This window comes from Rhipicephalus microplus, unplaced genomic scaffold (genome assembly GCF_043290135.1).
Source record: "Rhipicephalus microplus isolate Deutch F79 unplaced genomic scaffold, USDA_Rmic scaffold_13, whole genome shotgun sequence".
In the NCBI taxonomy this organism is placed as follows: Eukaryota; Metazoa; Arthropoda; class Arachnida; order Ixodida; family Ixodidae; genus Rhipicephalus; species Rhipicephalus microplus.
The window spans coordinates 33,615,463-33,631,872 of NW_027464586.1; the positions used below are offsets into that span (position 1 = coordinate 33,615,463).

Sequence of the window (16,410 nt, forward strand, 5' to 3'; positions counted from 1 at the left end):
TCATAAATCGCATGCGCGTTAGAATCGAGTACGAACAAAAAAATACGGTCAATCTATTGCCATCGGCAAATCTAAAATGGCCGCCCCCTACGTGCGTCGGCATGGCGCGTCAGCCATTTCTGCCTATGTGTTTCCCATGTGCGGCACTTCGTACGTGTGCTGAGGAGTTCGTCATCTAGTAGTGCATCAGCATCGACGGCGTGGAAGGGCCGACTCCAAAAACTTGAGTGCACCACGATGCCGCTTTTAAAAGAAAAGTCATAGCGTGTGCAGAAACGGACGGAAATATGGCCGCATCGCGGTCGTTCGGAGTTCCCAAAACGTGCGTGCGGGATCGGCGGAAACAAACGCAGAAGATTGTCGACGGCAAAGCTTCACACAAAGGCTTCAGTGGACCACAGCAGGGTCGGTTTCCGCAAACTAAAGAGCTGCTCGGCGAGTATGTGCTTGAGCAGCGAGCGGCACAGCGGCCCGTGACGACAGAACTGCTCCAAGTGCGGGCTATGCAATCAGTCTTAGAAAAAGGTCTAATGCGGAGCCAGTTTAAAGCGAGCAGGTGCTGGCTAACTACCTTCATGAAGAGGAAAGGCTTTTCCCTCCGAAGGCGAACATGCATATGCGAAAAGTTTTGCGGAGGAGTACGATGAAAAGCTTCTCAGTTTTCGGAGGTTCGTCCTAGACTTGCAGCGCAACAACAGCAGATTTTTTTCCTGCGTGGGCAAATCGGGAATGCCGATCAGACGGCTCTTTACTTCGACATGCTTGGCACCACAACTGTCGAGAAGAAGGGGGCGAAGCAAGTTCGCGTGCTGACATCGGTCCACGGTAAAACTACAGTGACGGCAATGCTCTGTTACACGTCAGATGGGCACAAGCTTCGCCCGTACCTCATATTTAAATGGAAGACGCTCCCGAAAGGAGTAGTTTTTTTCGAGTGGTGTGATCGTGCGGGCCAGCGAGAAAAATGGGTGCGCGTTGCAATCGATGTCTTACTTTTTTTTTTTTTTTTCCGCGGTGGAAATCGGGTGCGCGTTACAATCGAGGGCGCGATAGAATCGAGTAAATACGGTAAGTGACCAAATCACCTAGTGGAGGCTCTCAGCAGCATTTTGAGTCTTGTTGCCACTACATCGAGCCAGGAGTTGAGAGTAGGACAGGCGTTGATAAATGGGCCGCAGTGCTTTTATAACCGTGCTCATTCATCACTGCCCAGAAGTCCTTTATAGCAGTAGGTCCTTTTCCAATGCCCCTGATTGCCTGCACTGACCTAACATTTATATCAGAAACTCTCGCACCTTCTTTTCTCTTTAATGGCCAGTGAGAGCTGGCTGTGCTGAAAGAACTACATATTAGCACTATTTTCACAGCAAGTTTAAGCATTATGTCCCGGTCTACAGAAAGGTCTTGCTCATGACGAATTGGGCAGTGTTTTCCCAATCATCTCGCTCAGAGCAGCCATCTGAAAAAGCGCGTATTTTTCTTCTTCTGGTGCAGACATCATTTCAGGTTCCTGAGACGCGGTCAGTGCGAACTTCTGCTCAGTTGCCGACATCGAGCCGAGCGACTCGCGAACTGTTTTTGACTGCTCTTTTGCCGTATCCGCAGACAGAAAGCTTGTTTCAGTGTGCCCTTAAATTGTACGATGCTTGCCGAGCCAAGTCTTCTTACCACTCCGTTCATCGACAGCGTCTGCTGACGCGCCTGTCATTTCCGCATAGATCATTCCACCGTCATGCTGAACAGCCCGATCCCGGTTAAGCGACCTTGCAGTCACACGTTGATGGGTAATAACATCGATAAGCATGCCTTCTGTTGATGACTTTGACACACCCCTTCGTCACGCCACTTCTGCATTGTTCGCTGGGTCGCGATAGCTTGTCAACGGTCGAGTATCCAGGGTGACTTCGTTATCGCCGACTTGCTGGAGATTTCTGCAAATGCCGTGGAATAGGCAGTGGGCACTTTCGTTCTCTAAAAGTGAGCACAGTTGCGCGTTTCCTTTGAAACGTGCGATCCATCGCCACAAACCACGTCTAAAACTTCCGAAGTGCCTCCTCGGCACAAAGAGCTGCTTCGGTCGGTCATGCGTCCGGCAGCTTGCGACTGTTCGAGCAGAAGGCACGGGAGAACTGGACGATCGCGGGGCTGTGCAGAGCTATTGTCTCGTAAGAACGATTTGCACGAGAGTGCCGAGGCCAATCGAAAAAGACGAAGAAGCACAGAGAGAACGTAAAAGAGCAGACGAGTCACGTGGGCAGCCGGGTGGCGGCTGCAACATGTGTGGGAGAGGAGCACGTAAGCGCGCACACCAGCCATTAGCAACCACTCGTTTCCCCTCGTCCCAAAGGAGTGCACGCTCCGCGCTTGAAAAGTGGGAAAAATCGAGTACCCTGCAAGCTACACAATCGCAAGCCAGTTGTCAATGTCGCCGCTGATGGCGGGATGGGGGGGGGGGGGGAAACAAGAAATTGCGAACAAAAAGTGACCAAGATGGCGGCAATCGATTGAGTCAAGGAGAAACGGCATGCGCGCGAAGTTTGGGTATTTTTGACGATTGCGCACTCCTCAGGTGCTGCTTTGGCTAGCTAAATAGTTTATTTATGGTACGTTTAGCGCTAATTTGGTGCTGATATTTACAGAGGATTTAGTTTATAGGTTATACTGACCGAATATACTGTTTTCTAAAAATGAACTTTTTGACATTTTTTTTTTTTTCGATTTTCGAAGGCTGCGTTCTCCGTTAATAAGGACTGATTAGCTCTCATAGCACGAGGTGAACCATGAATTAGGAGCAGCTGTGCACAAAAGGACGCTATCATACACACAAAAAATGATGCACAGAAATGCTGTACTATAACCGATGATTTATTGTCGAAAGGCACGGTTTCTGATCAATTAACACAAAAGCAACATAAAAAACTGAAAAAACGCATCATTTTGATAAAAATTGCAAACAGAATGGGCATTGGCGCACTTCTCTGGAAAATGGTACCGTGGTGATTTATCTTATCATTTATGTTTACATCATTTCATGTGTGCGTGATAATGTCCTTTTGTGCATTGCTTCTTTGAAACTAAATATTTGCTCTGCATCTTTACTTTTTGAATTCATGCCTCTATGGAACATGCTTTTCTGAGTATTTCGTCATGTCTGTGTTGTTTGTTTTTTGCTTTTGGCATTGTGCGTGCGTATGTTGTATCACTGAGCGTGCATGAAGCAGCTGCGATTTATTTTTATGCAGACAGCTGTATCATCGTTACCAAAAAGATGACATGCTTTGCCACCTTGTGCCACTCAGCTGGTTCGCTAGAGTGTAGCCTCTGGCAAAGTTTCTGACACCTTGTACCGGCTCTGAAATCTTTGTTAACATTTTTCTCTAAATGAAAATTTGCTCAGAGTCATGTAACGCCAACTTTCACAACTTTTTCCTCAGTGCGCGCATTGAACTGAAATTCTGTACAATGTTTCACCACTTAGTTCACTGTGTAGTGAACTAGAATAAAAAAAAAGTATCGATTGGTTTTGAATTCACAGCTGTTTCTGAAAACAAGTTCAGTCTGAATTGGCACTTTTTCTCTGTTTTTTTTTTTTTTTTAGTTCTTTAACATAACTTCATTAATATGTACTGTCCTAGTTCACTGCACAGCTCCAACCTTTGGTTAAAAAGCGGTTTCGAATATGGGGGGCAGTGTCATCACCATCACATTATAACGATGAAGCAAGAGTTCACTTTGGATGCCTTGGTGCACGGCTGAGCGTTGTAATTCGTTGTCTCGTGAAGTGCAACTTGTGATGCCCACCTGTGTTATGGACGTGCATGTCAAACGAAAGTTATTTTGCCTCGTGAAAGTAGCTACGTTGTTTTCTTTCTCGCCTGCGGCTGTGAGTGGCGTAAACAAACACACGAGATGAGCTGAGTATAGACCAGGAAAAGCTTCCGCATACGAAAGGTGTGAAATCGTTCAGATCTCAAAGATTACCTTTATGTCCAGCTGAAGCTACTCTGTGGTCATAGAGCTTGTGTAGGTAACGAACCTAGATACGCAAGTGATCAAAGTGTATTCAGAAGCACATGAACTGCCAGGAGAATAAATTTTTCTAAGACTCCCTCTACTTTTCTAATCATCAGCCTAAAGGGAAACAAGTTCTTATTTTGCACTTGTGAATGTTTGGTCAGCATTCGACTCGAGTTAAAACTGTTATTTGCTGTCAGACGAAATTGGAAAGTTGTAATATGCGGAGTCAGCGTAATATTGCATTGTATAACCAACATTTTTCAATTTATTATATCTATGGTAATTTAGCTGCAACCAAACCAATTGGCCGCAAAATGCGGGTCGTTGCGAAACAGGGCGACGTGTAACTGGCATTCCACTGAATGTACCAACAAGCCCGCCTATTCCCCCTTTTTAAATACAGTGGAACATTCAGTGAAACTTTAGTTATACATCCTGCAGTTTCACGGCGACCCGCATTTTACCGCGAATCGGTTTGGTCCCGGCGAAATCTCCACAGAAACAAGATATTAAAAGGCTTAGTTACAGCACCCAGTTTTATGCCAACCCCGCATCTCAAGACGAGTTTACGATTCCGTCAAAAAAAAAAAAAAAAAACTAATTTTACTCGAATCGAACGTCGATCAAATATTCATGAATGCTAAATATGAACTTGTGTCCCCTTAGGCTGATAATTAGAAAAGTAGAGTGGGACAGGCTCAGAACGACCGATTTATCTTCCTGGCAGTTCATGTGCATACGCCTTGAGCGCATGCATATCATTACCTAGACAAGCTCTAGCCACAGGGAGTATTTTCAGGTGGTCGAAAAGCTCATCTATGAGATTGTGATATTTCCATGTTCTTTTTCTGTGCAAACTTGTCGATGTACAGCTGATCTGCTGCCTTTGTGCACTCACAGGCTCGTGCACGCATAAGAGCGCGACACAGCTCTTTTCTCTATGAAAAATTACTTTCACTTCGCGTCAATGTTCATATAACAGCAGGACATCGCTAGTTGCACTTCTCAAGGCACCAAATTACAACCGGAACAGCTCAGTCATGCACGAAAGCCTTTTATGCAAACTCGTTGGTTAGAAGGACTTGTTGCTGGGCTAGTTGGTATTGAATCACCTTCATGATGTTGCGCGAAAAACGACAAGACAGACACAAAGAACGGCACATCACAAGCGCTACTAACAGCTTTAAGGAAGAACGCATGGATCAAATCGCAAAATTATTGCAAAAATCAAAGTTGGGATAAGGTCAGATTTCGATTCTGCATGACCATTTCTATCATATCTCAAAATAATAACACCCCAAACAATCTCAAAGCAAAGCAAACTTAAGAAATGCTTTTCTGACCGCGTATCGAAAAAGGTTGGGTTGGGTGAAATCTGCGTGAAAATGGTCCATTTCTGAGTGCGACACTCCCGCGCTTTCGCCGCTGCTCGCGGAAAGTTTAGTGCCACTGGAAAGCTTGTTTCACTGCCGTACTTCTCCCAGTGAAACCATGCGTCTACGAGCAAAGATAAACGCACACATAGAAAAAATGTGAAGGCATCCACGACGCCTTAGACGCACACCGACTGGTCGCTCCTGTCACGTGGTACTAAGCATGCTTTGTGAGTGGCTTCTGGGACGCGCTTGCTTGCGCTGGTCGTCTGATTTGTGCACACGCTGGCGCACGATAGTTTCCGAATGTGCTGCTGCTGTACAGTCGCCTATATGTCAGCTCTTCTGTAGCGTGAGTCTTAGTGCCCGTAATGGATCGCTGCACTGGCCGGATGCGCAGGACGAAGTACCAGACAAAGTACATGTACAGGATGTGTAAACACAAGCCTCTAGTTTGGAAAACGAAGCGGTCAACAGTCAATGATTCAGACGAACCGAGGACTGTGTGACCACTAAGGCATTTGTTGCAAAAAGCAAACACCTACACAACGTGGAGGCTCGGCAGTGAGGCCTATGATGCAAAGCCGTCAACTAGCCGCGACATCGCGGTGCGGTTTGAGCACAAGAGAAGTCTAGTTTCCGTGGCGGCAGATGACAACATCATTGCCAGCGCTGCGGAATGACGGTGAGTCAACGGCCGGCAGTGAGGCCTGTGACCTGGGGCCCTCAACTAGCCGCGACAATGCGGTGAGGTGCTTCCGCTACACCAACATTATTTGTTGTGGTAACAGCTGAACCTATCTTGCTTTGTGCAGAGATGAGGTGTGCAGCTTTATACCACTGATCGAAAAAGGCTGCGTGAACCATGTGCAGAAAATAATGGTCACCGCTTTTCGCATATTGGTGGTATGAGCAAAGAATGGGAAGCCATTAGTTGACAGGGGTGGACGGATGCAGGAGTTGATGAAAGAACTGACCAGCTACTACGGGTTAGTCTTGCGAAAACACACAAGCATCAGTGACATGCAAAGGGCCGTGATGGCCACTTTTACTACATCTCGTCTACCGATGACAAGCCTCACCGTAAGCTCTGCCCACCTGGCTTTGACAGCTGGTGTAAACATCGTTCCGCACAACCTCTTAAGTATAGCCTGTCGAAACATGTACCGAAGGCTCTGTTGCCTCCGCTACATGTCTCTCTGACCCGCAGCTGCTGGAGCAATGCAAAGGCAACTAAACGCAGGATGTAGCGGAAAGCTTGCATTTAGTCATCTGGTCACTGACATGAAAGGATCAGCGCGCTGCATTTTTGCACGCTGATGTGCACTTGAACATTTATCTTAACTTGAACATTGCAAAAGAAGTTCCAACTTAAAATTTACACATGCAAATGTTCAGCACACCATAGCTTCATTCCAAATGAGTTAAGAACATTTTTTACGAACAACAGTAATCACACTCTGGTGTTAACCTGCTTTTTGTGCAGACTCAGCGTGCAGCAGTGAAAACTGCTGTAAATGAAGCAGTTGCACGGTACAATTTCGGGAATTTACGAGCCAACCCTAAAATGTGCAAGTCTGAGGGCATCAAAACTGCTAGCCTCGCCCTTCGAAAAGTTGAAGAAAAGGACAAACAAAAAACGAAAGGCACGCATTGCAGAAAATATTATAGAGCAGAGACGTAAGAAGACCCCGCAAGCAAGGACACAGAGTGTTACAGTCCCAAGTCATTTTGATGGGCCTTTACGGACCGTTCAACTAAACGCCAGTTTTCTGAGAAGTGTGTTTTGACCCGACTGTCCAGCTTGCTACGATGCTGCCATGACTAGGGTTTGACGGATTTTCATGTGTTTTTTTTTTTTTTCATTGTGTTTCTCAGTGAATTTTCTATCTCGTGACATTTCCATATTTGTTAATTACTATCTCTTTTTTTTTACCCCTAAGCTAAATTCACGTTACGATAACGACTGAATTTACAAGCATGTATACAACGTTCTTTGTAAAATAAAAACAGTCATAAAAGATATTTGCAGAACCTCATATCCCCCTTGCTAAAATATAAGAGCAACTATAGGCTTCTACTGTTTTTTTTTTTTTTTTTTTTTTTTTTTTGTCACACCAGGTTTTAGACACGTTTGGTAATACAGTTATACATAAAAAAGTTTATAATTCCAGAACAACTACTTGAGATAGCCAAACGAAACTTTGTCATTTATTATTCAGTGCAGTTTCCGATGAGCATGCCTAATTTCATTGCTCTAAGACAAACACTAAATAATTTCACCTTCAATCCCCATCTTCTTCCCTCAATAAAAGAACTCAAGGCACACATAATATATTTTCCGACAACGCGGGCATGAAGGATACACCCGGCTGGTTACAGGAGGCTCTAGGCAAAGATCTTACATCAACAGTATGATTAAAAAAACGTACATTTTAAGGCAAACAGGACAAAATATGGCTGACTAACACAATCACTACCATATCTCTTAATGAAAAAAATGACTGCATTTCAAGCTGCTTGAAGATAATTATGGGGCGAAGCTTTCGGAGGTGATTATTGTGATTAAAGTTGAGATAGTACTGAGACTGATTGTGGTTGTGATACTTATATACTTTTTTTATTCAAAGAGATAGTGCTGAGACCGATTGCGATATAGCGGTGATTCTTCTTTATAGCTGATATGAGGTTTCGAGTTCCGGGTTACGTTTTGACTTCATAATCACAGCTTCATTAGCTATCGTCTCTGGTGTAGAATTTTGTTGTCAGTATTGCCGCCTTGCATCTGCTTCAAGTTGTCTCAACTGCGCGTCAGCTTGGCGTTTTTCCCGCTTAGCCTTTGATTCCTTAGCCCTAGCCTTAGCCCTAGTGGTGTAGAACTTTGTTGTTGCCGTCTCCGCTTTGCATGCGCATCCTTTTCTTTTGTCTCCGCGGTAGGTTCCCGCCGACGGTGACGCTGATACTCAGCACGTCGCGCTTTCCTGCGTTCGTCTTTGTCCATATGAGAGAAGAGAATGCGTGGTATGAAACGTGGTTATATATATTGTAGGCATTCATTAAGCACATCTACTATCTTTACACATATTCATCATCATGAGTGGTTGTCATCTTCATCTGTTGTGAGCACTTGGCTTGTCTGAGTTCTGTGCCTTGGGCGTTGTCACTTCATCGTGTCTTCTGGGCCTAATAAAGGTTGCCTTCACCGTTACATCACAATATATATAGCGTTGACAGCAGCGCCATCACATCTAGAATTAACCACAGCGCCCTCTGTTACTTATAAGTTGAAGGTTACATGCAAAACGGTTACCACAAATGCCCTCTGTTGCTTATAAGTTGAAGGTTACATGGAAAATGGTTCAGAAATGTCAGACCGATGAAGACGTGTTACGGACAGACGGGAGACGGCGGACATCGTGAGGTCTTAAGGAGCTTCGCTTTTAAAAGGCTTCCTAATGTTCACGTGCTTTTCTATCTTTACTCCTACTCAGGATCTTGACCTCTTGAAACCTTGGAGAACATGTGCAGGACTCGCAATGTGTAGAAATGTGTGCATTCATGTCCTTCTTCAAATTATTTGCGTGCTCCCTCATTCTGTCATTGACACACTGACCAGTATGCCCTACGTAGCACTTGCCGCACGACAGCATTGCCCCTGTGGCGCAACCCACATATGTTTTGGCATGTTTAACTTGGCAGCCTTTCAAATGCCTGCCCATTATTTGGGGACACGATTGAGCTAGCCTATTACGAGCAGTAAAAAAGCCACAGTTCGCCAAAAGGGTGAAGCAATGAATGGAAAAGAACATATTTGAATGTTTTATAAAGCAAAACTAGCATATTTAGGGGGCAATCTTAATTGTAGTGAACATGCGCTTGCTAAGTAACCAAGTTTCCTGCGGTGTGTCACAATAGATGATCACAACAAGGCTCGTGCGTAGTGACGGCGTTGATGACAAGCGCCTCCCGTGGGCAGCACATGTTGGTACAGTTCATGTTGAGAGCGCAGCCCGTAAAAGCTCCCACCTCCTGTGGGGACAAGAGACATGTGTTGATCGTTGCCGCGATACCGCGACAACCATGAGGCCTCCCCCCCACCCCCCTCCACCCCTGTTCGCTCCCAAGGTAAGCAGAGACCCCGGCTGGAAAGGCAATATTCGCTCTGCAGAAAAAAGAGGCTAGTGCATCCTTTCCTATATATATATATATATATATATATTAGAAGAATAAGAATGGGGTGGAGCACATTCGGCAAGCACTCTCAAATTATGACCAGTAGATTGCCACTATCCCTCAAGAGGAAGGTATATAACAGCTGTATCTTGCCGGTACTTGGCTACGGAGCAGAACCTGCAGACTTACAAAGAGGGTTCAGCTTAAATTGAGGACGACGCAGCGAGCAATGGAAAGAAAAATGGTAGGTGTAACCTTAAGAGACAAGAAGAGAGCAGAGTGGATTAGGGGACAAACGGGGGTTAAGGATATCATAGTTGAAATAAAGAAGAGGAAATGGACATGGGCCGGGCATGTAGCGCGTAGACAGGATAACCGCTGGTCATTAAGGGTAACTAACTGGATTCCCAGAGAAGGGAAGCGGGTTAGGGGGAGACAGAAGGTTAGGTGGGCAGATGAGATTAAGAAGTTTGCGGGTGTAAATTGGCAGCAGCAAGCACAGGACCGGGTTAACTGGCGGAACATGGGAGAGGCCTTTGTCCTGCAGTGGACGTAGTCAGGCTGATGATGATGATGATGATATATATATATATATATATATATATATATATATATATATATATATATATATATATATATATATATATATACAGTTAAACCGGGCTATAAGGAAGTTGATAAATTCCTGGAAAATTTCGTTATAAAGAGAATTTCGTTATATCCAGGTTCGGTCCGAAAGTTTGGAAAATAAACTAAAAGGCGTGGGAAAGCACGTGCGCCCAGCCACCTTCTCTCTTTTACGGCAGCGCGAAAGCCTAGTTGCGGAAACACCCCCACGGCTGGCGCTCGATATCCCTCTTTCCCGGCACGCAAAACGGGTCTCCCCTTTCTCAGCGAGAACAGGTATTATTCTCGTTAGGGAGAGGGAAACTGGGTCAATGAACAAAACTAGTGTGCGGACAGCGGCACGCCCTCTGACACCGGCCAAAAACGGAGGTTGAACCCGCAACCCCCTGCGAGCCGAGGACATCAACGACCAAGAAGTAAGCGTCTACCCTTGTGTTTCGTACCATCTCCTCGCGAAATTTATGCGCTATTGGTAACGCCTTGCAATAAAGCGTTGTTGTTGACCTAGCCTGTTGCTTTATTCACCCAAACCCGTGTATAGCTGCAATGAGACTAGCTACGGTTAGGGGACTTTAATCGTGCACGGTACAACTGTGTGCGGCTGAAACATTAGTTAGGCTTCTGCTTCAGCTGTACATGGGACAGACCCCCTACATCTGGTGCCCAACGTGGGGCCCGAACCCGCAACCCTGAGATTAAGAGTCTCATGCTCTACCAACTGAGCCAGCCGGGCAGACGAAGTTGCATTTGTGAAGACTGACCTCATGGCGCTCACTTGGTTGAGGCGCTTGATCAAACCAAGTGGCCGCCTGGCGCGTCGAGCATTGCTGCTGCAGTGGTACGACTTGACCATTCGCAAGGGTAAGAACAATGCCGCAGCTGATGCACTATCGCGTGCTTCAGTCCAACACTAGGCAAGTCACGCGACTAATTTTGAACGAGCTGAGAGCGAGACACTTGCGCTAATGCAAACAGCGGAACAAACGTTAGTTCGAGGTGAGAGCGTGAACCACGTAGAGGCTGTCGTTAGTGCGGGGATTGTTTTCAGCTGAAGGGAACTGTTAAAAGCTCAGCAGAAAGATCCATTTTGTCGAAAGGTGTTCGACGGGCTCCAGGAGCCGGGTGGTAGCGAGGCCTCCGCGCACAGCAGGGCAGCTGGTATTGCTGTCAGTGCGGAGCGCTCAGCAACAGCTGGTAGTGCTGTGAGCATGCTGGATTCATACCTGCTGGATTTTGACAGCGTCCTGCTGAGGTACATCCCATCCAACGATGACTCAAATGAGTCATTCAAAGTCGTGATACCGCGCACGTTCAGAGGAGCACTTCGCTACTTTCATGACTCGTGCATCGCTGGGCATGCGAGCGGCCCTAAGACTTACACTAAGTTGTGTCGCCTCGCTACCTGGCGAGGCATGAAGCGGGATGTGATTCGCTACACCCGTTCATGTCATGTGTGCCAAAGCGTCAAGCCACGAGGCAGACGTCCGCCCGGCCTCATGCAGCTGATCAGTCGGACTCCCTGGCAAATCGCGGCATGTGACGTAATGGGCCCGTACCCCACAACTCCTAGCAGAAACAAGTTCTTGCTGGTTATCACGGATCACTTCACTAAATGGGTGGAACTTTTTCCCCTTATGAAGTTGACGGCCCGAGTGATCTTGGAGAAGTTTATGGAGGTTTTCACCAGGTTCGGGTTCCCTGCGCAGTTTATTACAGACAATGCGTCTTATTTCACTGCGAAGGTGTTCGTTGACACGTGCGCCGCGTTGAGCATTAAGCACAAGAAAACAACCACCTACCATGCTCAGTCGAAACCCACCGAGCAAGTCAATCGCAACATCAAGCACATGCTTGTTGCGTTCTCTGAAAGACATGGGCACTGGGATATCTACCTTCCAGAGATCAGTTTTGCATTGCGATCGACCGTGAATCGATCGACTGGGTATGTGCCTTCTTCTCTGAACCAGGGAGAGAACTGCCGAATCCGATGGAGACTGTACTTGTGGATTGTGGTGTAGTGCCAGTGGCGACATCAGCATGCGCTGAATATGCAACGCAGCTGTGCGAAAAGCTAGCAGAAGCTTTACATAAAGCTCGGTATAATCTCAGCACTGCTAGGGCACAGCAGAAGCAGTACGGCTGCTCGCATCGGAACGTTCACAACGAAGTGGGCGATCTGGAGCTGCGGTGCCATCATGTTCTCAGCAGTGCTAGCAAACAGTTTGCTGCCTCGCTGGCACCGAAATGGTCCGGGCGGCACCGAGTGCGAGAGAAAGTTTTCTCGCTCGTTTATCGGCTCGTGAGCATGAGAGGCAAACCAAGCGGCGAACCGGTGCACATATGTGACTTGAAACGCTACGTGTGGAGCACGAGCGTTTCAAGTCAGCACGAAGACTACAGTCAGTCCCCCTCCAGGCCGCAAGCGGAGGGTAAGATCGCTCGACATCGAGTGAGGAACCCAGAACCGCGTTACTTCTTGCTTAACAGGCAAAGACAACTCTCCACGGCAGGCCGCGTTTGATATGTTCGACGCGAGGTGCAAGGGTTCGCGCGCAACACATGTGCGATTGTTAATCTGTATTTTTTTTCTGTGTCGACCTTTCAACGAGCATATGGAGAGCCGAAAGAGAAAGAAGTGCCGCCGGAACAGCTCGGAGGTACATCCCATCCACTCCTTTCGCCGGATCACCCCCAACAACATCCATGTCGTCATCGCAGCCCCACCCAACCAAGCAATGCCACTTTCAACCTACCCCATCGCCCTCATCATCGGGCTTTACGCAAGAGGCACCAGGGTGACCGACTGCCAGCCCAGCCAAGAGAGCCAGCCGCCTCGAAGCCGCTATCACAAGCACAAGCCTACCTAGCCGACCCACGATTTTCCGGCACCCTTGGCTTCTGCTACCCCGAAGCCATGGCGTGGCACACCAATGATGAGACACCCGAGCCCACCAAACTAGTGGACCTGTGACCCGATGCGGCAGCCCAGACCATGCTGGAGAAGGCGGCCTAAGCCAGTGCTGAACGGGACCGTCACCAACTGGCAACTCTCAGTCGTCATCCATGACCTGAGTAGCGGAGGTCAACGTGGCGCGGTCTAGACCAGAGTGATATCAGCACCGGATCCAGGGCAGCAGTAAAAGCGGCGGAAGCGACAGCAGTGGCAGTAACGTAGAGGAGGTGACAGCGGCGGCGATGACTGGCCATGGCTCAAGTGGGCACGGCAGCAGTGGTGGTGGCTACTCAGGATGCAGTGACGACAAGTGGAGGCACCAGCGGCACCCACGGCACAGGGCCAACCGCAGGAGGGCACGGATTTGTACCCTCCGTTCTAGCCTTCCTCTATTATGAATAACAAAATATTCTCATGTTGCAGTCTCTGTCGTTCAGGGGCCTTTCTAAGGGGGGGGGGGGGAGGATGTGGGGGAGCATGTGTGCCCAGCCACCCTCTCTCTTTTACGGCAGCGGGAAAGCCTAGTTGCGGGAACACCCTCACGGCCGGCGCTCTATATCTCCCTTTCCCAGCGCGCAGAATGGCCTCCCCTTTGTCAGCGAGAAATGGTATTATTCTCGTGAGGGGGAGGGAAACCGGGTCAGTGAACAAAACTAGCATGCGGATGGCCACACGCCCTCTCTGACACTGGCCAGGCACGAAGGAGGTCGAACCTGCAACCCCCTGCGAGCCGAGGTCGTCAACGACCAAGGAGTAAGCGTCTACTCTTGTTTTCTGTACTATCGCTTCGCGAAATTTACGCGCTATTGGTAATGCCTAGCAATGAAGTGTTGTTGTTGACATAGCCTATTGCTTTATTCGCCCGAACCTGTATAGTTTCAATGAGACTAGCTACGAAAAGGGGACGCTAATCGTGCACGGTATGACTGTGTGCAGCTGAAACATTAGTTAGGCTTCTGCGTCAGCAGTACATGAGACGGACCTCGTACAAGAGGGACTGAAGGCAGAGCTAACCCAAAACACTTATTTTGCAGTAAAAAACTGCATTATTATTGCGATAGCTATATGGACACTTGGTGGGGTTTTGTCGTCGGCGCCGTGTTCCGTGGTGAGTCCAAATTGATAACATGCCCCTGTGCATCGTAACCTTCTCGAGCGGGTAAAACCATGCGAGCGCTGCTGAAGCAGAGATGAAACGAGTCGGCCCATCTATCTTCTGTGTGTTGGAACTGCCGTTGAATGCACAAACAGAAAGTAAACCACTTGCCTTGAATGAGCATGAAACAACGTGGGGAGGAAGGGGCATTGCTTGAGTAGCAATATGAACTTGTAAATAAAGAGCAGTCGCAATCGCTGGCGCGCCTGCCAACTCTGCGAGTATCAGTGCGGTTTCAAGAGCGCTTTTTCCTGGAGCGGCCGTATTTACTCACACCTGCCCTCATTGACTGCTCGGCCAGTAAGCTCCATCTCAGATTGCCCATCACAAACCCCGCTGCACAACGACCGAGTCGCTTCTGCACTGCCTGATATGCTCGTCTTCCGCCTCAAACGCTGACCTACGTCGAGTACGTATCAAATCCACCAGTTCCCGATGGCAACTTTGTACTGACTGCCGTCGCTGATGTCCTCATCAGGCGCGGTATTATGTTACCGCACACCATCTCCCAGTTGTCAATTTCAGTTGGGCACCTCAGGTGCTGCCGCAAGGTATCGCTTTGGCACTGCTTCTCAAAGACAGCGGAGTGGATGTTTTCTCCATGGTCGCTCCTTCCAACCCCTCTGCCCAGCCCCACTCCATTTATTGCCTCGGCAGTGCAATTAGGTCGATGATTGCTTCTAATCTAACAGCACAGCAGACTGAAGAGCTCCACCACGTTCTGCTGTCTTACATCGTTTTTAACCTCGGCGGCCGTCTTTCGGGCAAACTACTGGAGTGAACTACCACATAAACACTGGTGATGAGCCTCCTATTTATAGGCGTCCCTATTGGGTGTCGTTGATCGATCGTCAGATTATCCAAACTGAAGTCAACAAAATGCTTTCAAGCACATCATCGAACCATCTCTCAGTCCTTAAGCATCCCCTTTCCTGCTAATCCGCAAGAAAGACGGCACATGGGGTTTCTGTGTCTGTTATCGCGATTCGAACAAAATTACAAAAAAAGTCGTGAACCCTCTATCACGAATAGAAGATGCTTTTGATTGCCTTTACGGTGCCCACTACTTCTCATCCATAGACCTATGTTCCGGGTACTGGCAGATTGAGGTGGATGCCATGGATCGAGAAAATACTGCATTTATTACACCCGACGGCCCATATCAATTCATGGTCATGCCCTGCGGCCTCTCTAACGCTCCAGCCACATTTGAACAGATGATGGAATGTCTGCTCAGAGGCTTTGAACGGGCTACTTGTTTGTGCTATTTGGACGATGTCATTATTTCTTCACCTACATTTGAAAGTCATGTCTACCAGTCATCTTAGATATTTTTTGTCATGCTGGCCTCCAGCTGAACTTATTCAAGTGTCACTTTTGGCGGCACCAAATTACAGTTCTTGGCCATTTAGTGGACGCTAACAGCATACAACCTCACACAGCAAAAATCAGCTCAGTCAAAAATTTTCTTGTACCACGATCATCAAAGGATGTATGCAGCTTTCTCGGACTGGGATCCTACTTTCGCTGCTTCATCAAGAATTTTGCGGACATGCCGAGCATGCTCGTGACACTATTGCACGAGCCGACCATGCTCGTCAGCTCGCTCGTGCTCGTCTGATGGTGTTGCAGAGCAAACAGTGACACCGCTACGATGCTTCGCATCGCGACGCAAGTTTCGCTTTGGATACCCTTGTGTTACTCTGGTCTCATCGTCGGGTGGGCCTATCTGAAAAACTTTTGCGTCTTTACATGGGACCTTACCGTGTATTGCGGCAGGTAGCATCTGTTGCTTATCAGATTGGCACCAGCTCTCCGTCGTCATCAGTTCAGTGGAGTGCTGTTTTTCATGTGTCATGGCTCAAGATCTACAACTCTGCTTGTGAGGACGACCTATAAAGCTCCGGGAGTGTGCTTCCGCCGCTGGGGGTCATGCTGCGTACCAGTGGCACAGCGATCCATGCGACGAAGAGGAGGACGACAGTGACAGACTGGCGCAAGCTCTTCGTTTGTGAGCTCAGCTCAACTAACCAGTTGTAAATACATCATCATCATCATCAGCCTATGTCCACTGCAGTACAAAGGCCTCTCCCATGTTCTGCCAGTTAACT

The 16,410-nt window shown here is 47.8% G+C and overlaps 1 protein-coding gene and 1 non-coding gene across 8 annotated transcripts in view; one reads left to right on the forward strand and one right to left on the reverse strand.

The window, feature by feature from the left end:
* LOC119163012 (uncharacterized) overlaps positions 1 to 16,410 on the forward strand; it is a 434,320-nt gene that overhangs the window by 211,663 nt on the left and 206,247 nt on the right. The gene's annotated exons all lie outside the window — the stretch shown is intronic.
* On the reverse strand, positions 10,851 to 10,923 carry TRNAK-CUU (transfer RNA arginine (anticodon CCU)). Its single transcript has one exon. It is a non-coding gene; the product is annotated as a tRNA-Lys (tRNA).